We start from the raw sequence: 14,475 nt of genomic DNA on the forward strand, positions 1-14,475 counted from the left end.
GCTGCTTTACTCGATCATTTGTGTTCGTGGTGCGGGAGGACAGGCGTGTACACACAACAAAGTGTCCTGTTACCTGATACTTGCCTTGAGTGCTAACTCGTGAGCAACCTGCTGTCGAGAAGCTCTGCTTGACTCGTGGCCAGCAGAGGTGGCCGGGATTATCTGCCACGATATATTACACCTCTTGCGACAGTAGTATACTGCATTGTGCGTCCCTCAGACCTGGGTAGCCCGTAGCAGTGGGGGCAGGGGGGAGGCGTGCCACCATTATTGTTACATCACCTAAATCATAGGGATTTGGAAAATCCAAGTGTAGCAAAGCCAAGGAAAGCGTTTTCCTTTAGAGCCACGGTCCCTGGTTCGATCCGGGGCATTTGCTAACAGATAACACCTCCGTGGCATCTTTCTGGAAGGGGGGGGGGGGGAGTTGGTGTTGTTTACTCATTGCACAGGCCCTATGCATTTTACTCTCTAGGAGCTCGCAGTGTGTGGATGGGGGCTCGCAGTGTGTGGATGGGGGCTCGCAGCGCGTGGATGGGGACTCGCAGTGTGTGGGGGGGCTCGCAGTGTGAGGGGGTGCTCTGTGTGTGGGGGGGGCTCGCAGTGTGTGGGGGGGCTCTGTGGGTGTGTGTGTGGGGGGCTCTGTGGGTGTGTGTGGGGGGGCTCTGTGTGGGTGTGTGTGGGGGGGCTCTGTGTGGGTGTGTGTGGGTGGGCTCTGTGTGGGTGTGTGTGGGGGGGGCCCTGTGTGTGTGTGTGTGGGGGGCCCTGTGTGTGTGTGTGTGTGGGGAGGCTCTGTGTGGAGGGGCTCTGTGTGGAGGGGCTCTCTGTGGGTGTGTGTGTGTGGCATTTGCGAGAGATTAGGCTATTGCCATTGTAAATGACAATGCCATTTATTTATCTGTTTTCAAAAGGAACAAATAAATAAAAAATTTGTCATTTACAATGCCAATAGCTCTAACTTTTACAAAGGCAAAACCGTTGCATTGTAAATGCTTGTTGTTTTATTGCTGTGTTTGCCACCTCTTATTTATTTTACTTTTTCAACTTTACCGTTTGTACCTGTAACGATGGAAGTTTGTAAATCTCCTCAGTCCGCGCTATAAAAAATTGCATATCTAAATAAATACCCCACCTCAGTTGGGCTCAGTAACCCCTGGGTGCCCATTGGTTCTTATAATTGATCAAAATGTTCCCAAGTTTGACTTGCCTGGCAGCAGGGTTTGTGGACGCCGGGAGGGATAGTTTTACTATAATTACAGTCCCAGGAAGTAAATAAAACGTTCCTCTAAATACGGCAGGAGACTTCTTGTCTACTCTAAATCAAATCCTGGAATGTTTTGGAAAGAAAAAAAATCCCTAAATATTTTGCAATTAAATTGGTGAAATATGAACACTGTAGAGTAGACTTAGCCAAAGAGCTTGGGCGATAAACGGTGAACAGGCTGTAGCCTTCTAGCAGTATGCAAGGGATTGCATGCAGGTGGGCTCTGCAGACGGAGGGCGTGGATGACTGTGTTGGTGCAAGAGTGCGTGTACACGCGCAGTGACATCAACTAGCATGGCGCCTTAGTAACAGAGCGGGGGTCTAATGGGGGTAGGGTAGCTCTTTTGTAGCTCGCTCCCATCTGGTAGCCATCTGCGCTTGCCAGGAGCCAGCCGGACTGGGGGAGGGCGCAGATGGAGGAGAGTCCAAGGGAGAAGGGCGGTTGGAGGGGGCGGGCTTTAAGAGAGCTCTGCCAAGGAAAGGGGACGGACGGTGGTAGCCTGGTCTGTGAAAGAGATTGTGCGGGCAAAGAAGTGAAGTACCAGTTTGAAAGGAGTGTGGAACAGCGGGAACAGACATAGAAAACGAGAATGGTCTGTTAACTGTTTTTTCCTCCAGCCCTGGGATTTCTGAGCCTTTCTCCAGCACGAAGGGTCTGGCATTAACAGTTCTTCGACACTCAGGGCTCGGAATCTCTCTCTTCTCTGGCCAGGGCTCCGGGTCTTGAAGATATTAAATCGTTCGTGGCCTCCGAGGGCCCGTGGAGTTATCCTTCGTCGACATTGAGGAGTCTGCGAGCGATTTCTTCCGCAGCACCGGAGAGGACCATCTATCCCTATTGGTTCCGGTTCGAGGAGAGCGGAAGTAGGTGAGCTGCGGGTGAAAGTCGTGAATGAATCAACAAGCCTTGCCCGTGAACCGTTCACTGGGGAGCTCGGACTCCTACGAAGAATGAAATATCCCTGGTAGTTCTGGACGCTAGTTTGTGTACTCGGGTTGTTCACCCGTCTGTGTTTGCGATTGATTGTAAAGGCCGAATGAACCGTGTTTCTTATGTCTGAGGTTGGAGTTAAATCACATATACCGAAGTGTTAAATACGTAGTCAGTGGGTTTCCCCACGGCCACTAGCGTGCCCATCGCCGTTTCATTCTGAGGGTTCATGCAGCGTGATTCTCACGGTGCATTGTGTTGAAATACAACTAGATGTGTTGAAAATCGATCATATGCAGTATGAGAAGGGTAGCCCCCCCCCCATGGGTCTCGTGGACAGAGTAGCAATCCCCTCATGCAGTGTGACCTCCCCGTCCAGTGTGCGCAATGAAAACCAGAAGCGATTGATTGTACCCATATCAGTCAGTGTACGCTTTCCACCTATCTCTCCCCTGTGTGCAACATGGTCGGGGTGCATCTCCCGTGGCAACGTAGGCACGGAGCAGGGGCTGTGAGCAACCCCTTGCAGTGCAGGTATTGAAAGCATCTTCGAAAGTGGAGTCTCAGTGCAAACCCAGAAAAGTGAGTAAAGCCAACGCCCTTTTCGTGCAGTGAAACGCGGGGAGTGTAAGACTCTCTCGTATTGACCGTTATGCTCATGCAGTTCTCCACCATGTGTTTTTTGGGAGCGTGTAGGCACCCTGCAAACAGCGGCCGAAGTGGGTGGGGAAAAAAGTAGTGGAACTGTGGGCGGAGAATCAGAGTGTGGAATAACTTGAAAATTGGGTCAGTGGGCGGAGTCAGAGGTGTGGCCAGAAAGAGCAAAACCTCCCAATTTTAAATATTTGTTAGGCATTTCACTGAGTTATTTAATTCAACCAATGGGTACACTTCTTTATTTAAGGTTTAATATGAGCTACTGACATTCAAATACATTCACAAAGTGGGATGTGTTTCCAATCACAGAATGCCCCAAAATACGCCAAAAGTGGAATCACAAGCCATTTGTCTCAGAGCCGGGCAGTTTCTGTCATCAGTACTTCTCCCTTTTTACACAAGACCAGTTCGAACATGAATGGCAAAATATCCTAGTTCGCAATTGTTTTCCGCATAATTATCGCTCTGCCACATAATAAATGCATCATCTGCTGCTTAATCTGACAGTTTTAACTAACAAATTGTCGTTCAAACAAATGAAAAGTAAAAAAAAAATTGACGTGTGTTGTTGTGAAGTGGAGGGCCCTTTGCAAAGGTTTACTGGTCACCTCTCTCACTTATGCATTTGCACGTTACACTGGTATTATTAAGGCAAAATCTTTTCAGATATGCTGGAAGCAACTCAAATCAAATTATGCACTAGAAAAGAGTATTATTCTGCCTGGAAAAAACAGTAACATCCTGGGAAGAGCAAACATTCGTAGGTAATGAAAGATTGAGTAAAGCGTGTAAAATGTAAGCACGAACAGCATGGTTACCTTAATGCTTTTACACTCATTATTCAGAAACCAATTAGTGTTTTGTCTGAAAAGTTAAGGAAATGACTAAAAAAAATCCTTTCCCCCGAACAAAGAGCTGTAGTACATATTTTATAAACTAAAATAAGGAAAACAGCCGGTAAGGATCACGTTAAACGTTTTCCACACCACGCATCAAGCAAGTATTACAGTTCACCCAAGAATGGTGAACTTCCCCACCTGGGAAAACAATGCTGTTCAAAGAAAGACAAGAACACAAAAATAGTGCTTCACTACGGTAGCGGTGGCGCTTATGGGTTTGGGTGTGAATGAAACCAATCTGGCCATTTTGCGACCACTGTCCTTTGCTTTATTTAGTTATTTTTTTGTATTCACAATTTTCATTCAATAAGGTGGGGAGGAGCGAGACAGACAGAAAGAAAGGGGAGAAGAGGGGGGCAGCTGACCGCTGTAGAGCAGGAAAAGAGGACACTGTCCTTGTGTTCTCTGACAAGAATGAAGACAGTCCTTTTTCAACAGGCTGCTTGGCAGATGACAGTTTTTTGGGGACTCAAACTCTCCTTCCTATAGTTCTTTTCCAGATTCCAAATATAATTTAGGGTCTGGGTCTTTAAATTTTAAGTTGGGCTTCTGCTTCTTTTGAATTGGCACTTCTCTTTTTCATCTTCTTTAATGAAAGAAGTCTGCCACAGCTGGCACAGCTCCAAAGCTGATTGTCCACAACACAGTTGAAAAGAAGGGCCTTCACCGGGAAGAGTTGGAGGGGCACTCTTCCCTGTGAAGGCCCTTCTTCTGGCTACTTCCTGCAAAGTAGGATGCAGCTCTTTAGCAGTACTCCTACTAAGAATCTTTTTACCACTTCTAGGACATCTGAAAGAATTGGAACTAAATCTACATTCATCATGTAATTTCCCGGGGAACTGCCAACAGTACACTAAATCATTGCGGTGTTTGAGAGAATCTTGTCCTCTATTTTGACTTTTTTTGAGAAATCAATCTACAATTCAGACCATATTTTAGGCTCTCTCCTGACCATATTAACTTTCCAGGATGAAAGGGTATCATTGGCTAAAACTACCTCTCCCCCCTCCAACCCCAAATAGAGAAGGTGGGAGGAGATCTTTTGCAGTTTCTTCAGAACTGGTTGTCGAACATGTGGATTCAAGTAAGGAACTGTTCATCTGGTTCTCATTAGTAATTAACATAAATAAAAACATTTAAGAATCCTTCATTGTGTACTCTGTTCTAGCAAAAGAGCGGAGCTCTATTTTACAGTACAAAATGGCTCATAGCACAAACATATAGATATAGACAAGGAGAGGACAGTCTCATAAGTCTTTACAGTCAGCAATCTTTCCAGATCAGTTTCATCAAAGCATTAATAGCTACTGTGTTTTTCAAAGTCTTCCAGATTTGGTGTTAAATGTGCATCAATGCGCTTCGGTGGGGACCCAGTATTCAAGGTCACCTTCAGAATAAATAGATTTCTCCCACAGTCTAATTGAAAACAAATTTGCCTTTATAAAGAAACATAAAAGTAAATAAAAAACCTAATATATTCCTACATACAAATGTACATTGTTTAAAAAAAAACAACACATTTCTCTCCTCCACATTTAGTTTTATCTTAAGATCTACTTCCAACCTTATAGCTCAAAAGTCTCATTCAATTCCATAAATTTGTTTTTTTTCCTCCTATTACATCCTAATATCCCACTATACTCTAATTGATTTTCCCACATTGATGTATCAGGGTTTTCATAAAATTCACACAGCTGTGACCACAATCGTCCATTCATGACACTTTACTTGTACCCACTTCACTGATTACCATAAGTCTGATTGAACACAATTCTTTATTGACGTTAATATTTATACTGTTCTGTATTTTAAGAATAATGTATGTATTGTTTATGAAGTCTTTTATGGTTTAAAAAACCCCGAAATAAAGACGTTTGAACTGAACTTTATTGACGTTTAAGCCGTCTTCAGTTGCATTAATGGTCTTCATGAGCTCCCACCGGGTGATTTGAACCCAGCGGGTGGTTGCTTTTGCTTGAAACATAGATAACAGACTCCCCAAAAATGTTTGGGCATCATTGAACAACCTATACTCTTGGGAACATCCTGCCACACTGAAGTTCCACAGTACTTCGCTATCCTTATTCTTCTGTGATGATGCAGCAAAGTTGATGCTTCACTCATGGAATGCAAATACAAATCTTTTATTTATTTTTCTGATATTACCGTAGATGGGGTATGCAAAGTCACCAGAGCACAGATTCCGCTCCAGACAGGGTGGGGGGGGATAGCTGAATGTATATTCGAGCACCACACTGCCAGAAAAAATCCATAAGGCTAGTGGTACCGCCCTGCATGTTCTTGTAAATAGTTGAGCTACAATTGGCAGTCCATCGCACTTGAACAATCCCATTTCCCTGAAAGCAAAGAGCAAATCTCATTTGGTTCAAAGCCAGCTTGGGATGACGTTAAGTTCCAGTCCATGTATATCTGTTTTCCTCCCATACTTGCTGCTTTTATATAATCAAATGTCAAATTACTTTTTGTGTCTGTGCCATTCCATAAAGATATGGCACTACATGAAAACCTAGCTCCAGTAAACCATTTATTATTGGCATATACTAATGCCTAAATACTTAATACTGGTATGGCTGCACAATCTCCGGGCAGTGGTTTGGCAGAATAATTACAAATTTTTACAGGTGGATGGTCGCTTAGATCTCCCTAGAATACCTTGTTCCAATTCTTCTTCCCCCAATTTACTTAACTATATTTCTGCCCTGCTCCCTTCATTTTTGATATCTCTTTCATTAGCTCTATCTGTCAGAATTTGTAAAATTTCAGGGGTTGTATCAAATCTAGTTGTATTAACTCGGGCAGTCATAGGCTTAACATGAGTTAGTTGTAACTGCTTTTATCTTACACAAATAAACACTTTGTTATATTAACAGGCATTTCTTTAGGATACACTAAAGGTTGTGTTTCTAAGGCATGGGGCATAAGAAAACAAATATTACAGCTATCATTTTGTGTATTGGTACCTATATCATACACATTTCTATGCCACAAATGATCAAGTAAAGAATTATGCAAAGGATGTACGAAAACGCAATAATTCTTCCCTATGGGTGGGGTCTTTTGCATCTACATAACACATAATACAATAGCAAATTATCAGACTAATAATCATAACCACTGAACTCATTGTTATACTATGAAAAATATCCGTTAACTGTGTCTGCATTGTGTCCTTTAGTCTGGAACCATTGCTCCTCCCTTCTCGGCGGGAGTGAGGCCAAAATGGAATACGGTCTGTTACCTGCACCCAGTTCCTCATCCCCTCCACTTTTACTGCTGTTGGCGTGCTTTGTTTTATTTGGTAGGGGCCTAGAAACTTGGGGTTGTTTCATGTTCTCACTAAGTTACGCACGAAGACCCAGGAATCTATGCTGATGGCTGTAGACAAAGGCAGGTGTTGTGCAGTACTGTTGGCCTGTTGCAGCTGAACCTGTTTAGAATAAACTTGTACAGCTTTTGTTAAGGCATACACGTATGCATTCATTTCTTGCCAAACACGTTCTGATGCAGACTTAGTTTCGGAACGAATCATTTGATTTTGTTTAAAGAAAAAATTAGAACGCCTACCTGTTACTACTTAGTAAGGGGTCAAATGATGATCCTTTGAAGGGGCATTTCTCAATGCATACAGAGCAAGGGGAAGGCAGTAAAGCAAATTATTTTTCGGTGTCTCTCAAATTTTTGACATTTTGCTTTTTAATAAGCCATTCATCCTCTCAACTATTCCATTACTCTGTGGGTGGTAAACTGGTGTTCTTCTCCTAATAGTTTTGTTATTTGCTGAAGTACTGCGTTAGCTAAGTGTTTGCCATTATCAATGCGTATTGCCGCTGGATCCCACCACTTTGGTATGACCTCTCTCACCATGAATTTGGCTGCCTGGTCAGCATCACACCTGGAGCAGGGTCCTGCTTCAATCCCTCGTGAAAATGGACACTCCACTGCTAACAAGTACCTATATCTGTTACAGTTTTGTATCATATCTACAACGTCTATGTGTAGCTTTATGAAAGGACCTATTGGTCTTGGAATGGAGGATGAAGGTATTTTTGGTGATCTCCTATTAGAGTACTGATAAAATGCATGACATGAAGCTAAGAATACACCAACTAATGGTCCTAGATTAGGGATAAACCAGCTTTTATTTAATTCATCCATCATGTGTCTCTCTCTCTCTCTGTCTCTCTCTCTCTCTCTCTCTCTGTGTCTCTCTCTCTGTGTCTCTCTCTCTGTGTGTCTCTCTCTCTCTCTCTCTCTCTCTCTGTGTCTCTCTCTCTGTCTGTCTCTCTCTGTGTCTCTCTGTCTGTCTCTGTGTCTCTGTCTCTCTCTGTGTCTCTGTGTCTCTGTCTCGCTCTGTGTCTCTGTCTCGCTCTGTGTCTCTGTGTCTCTGTCTCTCTCTGTGTCTCGGTCTCTCTCTGTGTCTCTCTTTCTCTGTCTCTCTTTCTCTGTCCCTCTCTCTCTCTCTTTTTCTATCTTTCTCTCTCTCTATATCTCTGTCTCTAATACACAAAGATTCAACTATCACTCTTTTTTCCTACTTATCAGGCTGCTGCAGACGTCCCCCAGACCGGTACCCCTTTTTGTCCTAAAAACAGATCTTTTATCTCAACGGGCGTCTGTGATCCTCCTCAAATCCTTTAAGCAGATAAAATCATTTAATCACCACATCTGCAACAAAGGGAGTACAAACAGATTTATTGCATATGCTCAGACTAAGTGGGGAGAGATTCAACAACTTGAGAGAGAGGGAAGAGAAAAGACACTCTCAGTCTCCTGGGTCAGTATTTGTCAAACAACGGACCCCGTGGATCAGGAAACGCTAGGTGTCGAGCGGGTGTTTGGCGTTGCGGGCGGTGTGCCGTTGTCGCCTCCACCCCCCTCCCGAGACCTATGGGGCGTGGATCTTTTAACTAACAAACCGCACAGGTTCCTCAATCCGAGGTAACACTCACTTTTTTCGGTTTGTTCTTTTGCACCCATTTTTACACCTGATTTTAACTTTCACGTCCTCTGGTAAGGGTGGGCCTTAGCGCGCCCACACCACCGAGGTACATTACTAACAGTCCTGATGAAAGCCCAGTAAATTTACACATAGATGGGCAGAAACATGTCGACCCCACTTTAAGTGGAAATACCCAACACATTAGTTGGTAAATTTCCCAACACATATATTTTAATTATGTCAGGTTGACCACAGAATAAAGTATTTTTGCTTGGTACAACTTAGACATTTTTAATTCACATTCTTTTCACACCATTGTCACAAAGAACCAGCTCCGCAGTAATCTGGCGTTGTAGCACACCAGGGAGGCATTTGGTTTCTCCTGGTGGGCCCGATGATGAAGCATGTCACCACCCAGGGTGGTGAGTGAGGGCTTCTAAAAGAAATCCCTAAATGACCTCCAATGCGAACTAAAAGGTTGATTTTGTTCTAATCTGCTACTGTGCTTAATATATTTATCTCTCACGACACTCTTCTGTTGTTTGACATATGCTCAGACTAAAACAGCTGGGAGAGTGACCGTACCGTGAGAGAAGTACACAGGCTGTGAGTCAATCATTATAATACTAATTTTGGCAAATAGCCATAACTTCAAAACAATGTTAACAATAGAAAAAGCTGTTATGTCCCATCCAGATTGCACACATTTCGTGGGCTCGTGACTAGAAGTCACGCTACCTATACAGACTATAAGTGGAACATCTTTTGCTGCTCTGAATTCTCTGCAGCATATTCAAGTCAGAAAGGTTCCCAGCAAACATACAATTGGAGGAAAACTACTTAAGTCAGACCATATTTAGACCTTTTTTTGAAAGCTGGCTGTAGGTTATTACCAGATAAACTGTACAACTTAAACATGTACTTTTAACCACACATTTAAACCGCATCGTACAAAATGTCTTTCTTTACACAATAATAATGGTTCACAATTTGTGGGCAAGTGACGGGTAAAACCGAGTAATAAACAGAATGATTTGGGCCTAAATCTAAATTGGATTTTTGATTCCTTTCAATTAGCTGTGGAGTCCCATTTTCTGTACACAAACCCACTATTTACATATGTAAACTGTATGAAGTCCCTGGTGGCTAAACCAAAATTAAACAAGTTGGTTTCCCTAAGGATACTACATTATAATTCTGTTGACTACTTAAATTGGGAGATAGATTTGTGAGACGCCAATTTGCTTCTTTCTCTGTGGAAGGAGACAAAATAGTTAATCTCCTGAAAAGAAGGCAGAGATTAAAAGTTGCGTTCAAGAAGGAGTATGATCATAAATGGTTTGAGCTACAAGAAATTGGATCCTGAAAGGACACAGAGAGGTTTTTGGAAATTATTTCTGACAGCTGTGTTTGTTTTAAAAAAATCTCTTCCAATGCGAAGTAAGGAAGATGAATGGAGCAATTACAAGAGCAAAATCTTACATTACATTAGGATACATAAGGGATCTTTGTGCACCCAATGATGATGTAGAGTTGCATATGGTTCCACTGGTTCCCTCCCTTTCTTCACCATCAGTATTTGGCCCTCCATCCATGAAGTAGATTCAAGCTATTGCTCGGAGAAGGAGAGCCTTTGAGGTGATGGGGCATGATTAGATTCCCATCTCCGTAATTGAGAGAGTCCTCGCTGTGAGCTATTTTTTGCACACCTGTTTTTGTACACTGTTACCACTGTGGCGTAATTCCCCTTTCCTGGTCTTTTTATTTCCTATATATAATAAAAAGGGACCCCAAAATCTCCCCTCTAATTACTGCCAAATTGCCCTACTTGATGCAGTAGGAAAAATATTTGCCAAAAGTATGCTCGATCACCTTTCAGTGTGGGTTGAGTAGGAGTCGATTCTCCCAATAGAACAAGCCGGTTTTTGGAAGAATCATAGCATGCTAGACTACATCTTTATGTTGAAAGTAATTGTGGCAAAGTATGTGTCTAGTTGAGGACTCAATGTATGTATGTACTGCTTTCACAGATTTTTCTGCACCATCCAGTAGAGTGGATTGCCAAACTTTGTGGAAAAAATTGAAGAAGCTAGGCATGCCTGAAATTCTTCTTTCATTAATCATTGCCATCTACTCCTCCACTTGATGTCCGGTGTTATGGGCAGAGATCAGGGCTCTCTTCTATAATTCCAACTGCAAATGGTTTGAAACAAGGTTGTCTCTTGACTCTTATTCGTTTCTCTCTTTGTTTTAGACCTCCTTGAAAGTTTATTCATTAGTAATGGAGAGTTTCCTGATATTGGTGGCTGCTCTTTCCTATGTTTGATATACACTGATGATTTTGTCATTTTGAACTTGACTCCCAAGGTTCTGAATAATCGGCTGGCACACAGTAGTTAGTTACTGACCATTTTTTTTAAAGCAATATTTAAAAAAACAAAGTTTAGATTTCTAAAGGAAGCAATGTTAGGAAATATTGTAACTACTGTTGGTTTCTGGGTTCAGAGAAGCTGGAGGTAGTAAAATAATATCCGTATCTAAGGAAAATTATGTCTGGCGAGAAGGACCATTTCAACCATTGTTCAACCAAGGCCTGTTTCATGCTAATGGTTTAAGAGCATGTTATAATGTTGTAGGCATTTCTTACATGTGTTATCGGTATGTAAGGTAAATATTCCCCGACTTTACTGTATGCCTTAGACTCAATCAACATGCTAAAGTGTGATTTCATAGAGAAGATGGAAGGCCAAATATTGCATAAGTTATACAACTTTAATAAGTCTGTCCTTGTACCTGCTCTTAGATTAGAAGTTTGTTTATCATTTGCAAGGCTTGGCTAGTATGATCCAGTGAGGTTACCAGCTTATGAAGGGTTAGGAGAATTCATTGAGAGGTCTTATGTGCGTGGAAATATTTGAGTCAATACCATGAAAATACATACATTTTTTTAGGGATTTTAATTATGCGCTAAATATGAATTGATCTAAAACTGGTATTGCTGGACTCTTTCTCCTATATTCAACTTAAAATCAGTCGACCAGTATTATAAGTCAGCGGTTAGATGTAAAATACAGCAAATTGAAGGGAAAATGTGAGGTGATAACAGCATTGTGTCGGTTATGGGACGCTCAACAGTATCTGTCTTGTAACCTAGAGCATGGAATCCGTTGTTATTGGGCATTATTACACAAGATTGACTTCTTTTAAATGTTTTGACAGCGAACTGGTCCAACTCTAAGGATAAACTGTGTAATTTTTGTAATATCGGTGTGCAGGATTTTAATCATGTATTATTTGTTTGTCCTGCACTTCACTTTCCTTTCCGTCATATTTGAAGGCAGATGTTTTTGAAATCTAATAAGATGGCTGCTGAGGCTCTGCAATTTTCATTTTGTCTTAAAAATGAAGTCATTTTTTGGGGTGAGGGGGGAATCCTTTTATTGTAAACTAGAGAAAACATATGCTCATAGAACAATAGGTGTAGCAATTAAAGCATTTCTCATTATCCATGGGAAGAATAAAGACAACAATGGAGTCATTGGTGTGGTATGGGTAGTTAATTAAGCACAACGCTGATGCATCTGACAGTAGCAGACTAACGCAATAAATCTGGACAGTTACACCAAATTTACCTGCTCCCCTCCTGTCCCCCATCTCTTACATTTGCCATGATAAGTGCACCGATTGCCCAACACCATGACCCATCTTTTCGGGCAGCCTCTACTTTTGATAGACCATTTGTTCAGCCCTCTGGCACCAGTTACAGGTTGGGCTTCCACTCCTCCAACCGGGGAGGGGACCCTGCACCCCAGACACACTCTATGTTGCACTTGGCCACAATTGCAGCAGTTATCAACCAGATCTTCTGATATCTTGCCCACACCTCTTCCCCAGAAACATTTAAAATGAGCAGTTTGGCATCAAGGGGAACTAACTGGCCCAGGACATCGGTCATAACCTGTAAGACACTCGCCCAGAAGATTTATATTGATGGGCACGCCTATAGGATATGAAAGAAAGTACCTTCTTGTCCACATTCTCACAGACAGAGCGGGGTATTCCCTCTACCCATTTTGTGAATAAGTGAGTTCCAAATCTTGAATTAAATTGAATTGTGTGGCACTTCCAGCCAATTTTATTTAGATCATTATTGTAAGAAATTGGGTCTTTAGTTGAAGGGGTAGGTACATACTTCAGGTAATGACCACATTCCTCGTCAGGGTGATCCCCCCCCCCCCAATGCCACTACATTTCCCTGAGATCTAACCCTTGGTAGCTAAGGCAAAGAGCAGACCGGCTTAACTTGGAGGCAATGTTTAAAGTATTTATGCTAAATCAGTAATAAAGTCGAAAAGCAAAACAATAAAGATCTCAAAATGAATTAGGAAAATAGATTAAAGTTTAATAAACAAAATTACAAAAAGCCAATAGGGGGATCCGGAGATATGAATTAAAAAAAGTTTTAAATGGAAATGGTGCCAAGAAACAAAAAGGGCTAATGATAGTCAATGGTTGCTGTAGAACAGGACTTAGGCACAGTTTGACAATGCCTGCGATAGATCGCGTGTCAGAACAATAAACTAGGTTCTCACTGGGGAAATACATTTAACCTTCAGATTTAAATCCTTTTTAGTCCCATACCACTAGAGGAGTACACTTCTAAAGCTTCTATAAATGATGGGGATATACTTGGAGATGCACAAGGTAGCTGTCAGAGGCCAAACAGCAGGGTTCAGTTCAGGTCCAGTCACCACTGGTCAGCTGAGCAGTTGCAAGAAAGACCTACTGTAGCTTGTTGTGTCTGACAGACAAGTCCATTCCCTGTTACCTGGTAAAAGTCACAGCTCCCATCATTGGGTCCCACCAGCTTACCTTCTGGGTCCACCCCCCAACTAAGAGACATGAGGGGATGTTCTACCAGAGGTGGGCAAACCAACAGATTAACCAGAAGAGCTGAACCAAGCTAAGGGTCTGGATCGGCCCATGCTCGCGCCAAGCCCTGGAAATATTTGCTATATATATCCTACATCAAACATGACATTAGACCAGAAAAGTCTACTCAAAATTAGAAAAAAACGGTATTTCTTTAACATTTACGCAGGAAGATGAGATTTATCCAGATTTTCTGGTTTTTACTTTTACAAATCAGCCAGTAGATGAATATCGGTTTGTTTTTCCATATGTTAAGACTATTTGTTTTTTCCTTCATGCATTTTTTAATGCATTTTTTTTAAAAATATAGCACACCAAAGGTATTGTAGCACTTTACATGAGCCCCACTTACATTACACAAAAACTCATGCATTGCTTATAAGCATGGGGAAATTAAGTAATTTGCTCAGGATGTTGAGTAAACGGTGAGACTCAAACATGTTTCCCCAGTTCCAAAGTTGCCAGATCTGGCTATAAGGCCACATCTTGGGTAGAGAGAGGGTGGCTAGCAGAAGCCACATAAAATTTTGGCTCATTATGGCAGTCGAGATTCCAACAAGATCTCAAGCAGAGCCAGGCTTGGGTTCGAGCTAAGCCTGAGTTTTCAGTGGCTCGCCCTCTGCCCTCTCCTCATGGGGGCCATAGCCTCTAGTTCACCTGAGTGTCCACCTGTGGGTGGTTTCCTGGGACAAGAGGATTCCCCCATTCACCCAGCCATCCAGTGCCTTATGGTAAGAATCCATAAATCGACCCGTGACTGCATCTGCCTACCCCTGAATTTCAGGCGGTACCTCTAGGACCAATTTCGTATCATCCAAGCAGCTGGCATGTG

The 14,475-nt window shown here is 42.4% G+C and overlaps 1 protein-coding gene across 6 annotated transcripts in view; it reads left to right on the forward strand.

Annotated features, from left to right (window-relative positions):
- Positions 1–1,713: 1,713 nt before the first annotated feature.
- Positions 1,714–14,475, forward strand: part of CBFA2T2 (CBFA2/RUNX1 partner transcriptional co-repressor 2) — a 397,115-nt gene continuing 384,353 nt past the window's right edge. For 2 of the 6 annotated variants that reach the window (XM_078652269.1, XM_078652268.1), the window contains exon 1: positions 1,718–2,132. The gene's annotated coding sequence lies outside the window, so the exon portion shown is untranslated. Of the gene's footprint in view, positions 2,230–14,475 lie in introns of all 6 variants that reach the window. The other 4 variants (XM_078652273.1, XM_078652270.1, XM_078652271.1 and 1 more) reach the window with 4 other exon arrangements.

This window comes from Lissotriton helveticus, chromosome 7, assembly GCF_964261635.1.
Source record: "Lissotriton helveticus chromosome 7, aLisHel1.1, whole genome shotgun sequence".
NCBI classification, from domain to species: domain Eukaryota; kingdom Metazoa; phylum Chordata; class Amphibia; order Caudata; family Salamandridae; genus Lissotriton; species Lissotriton helveticus.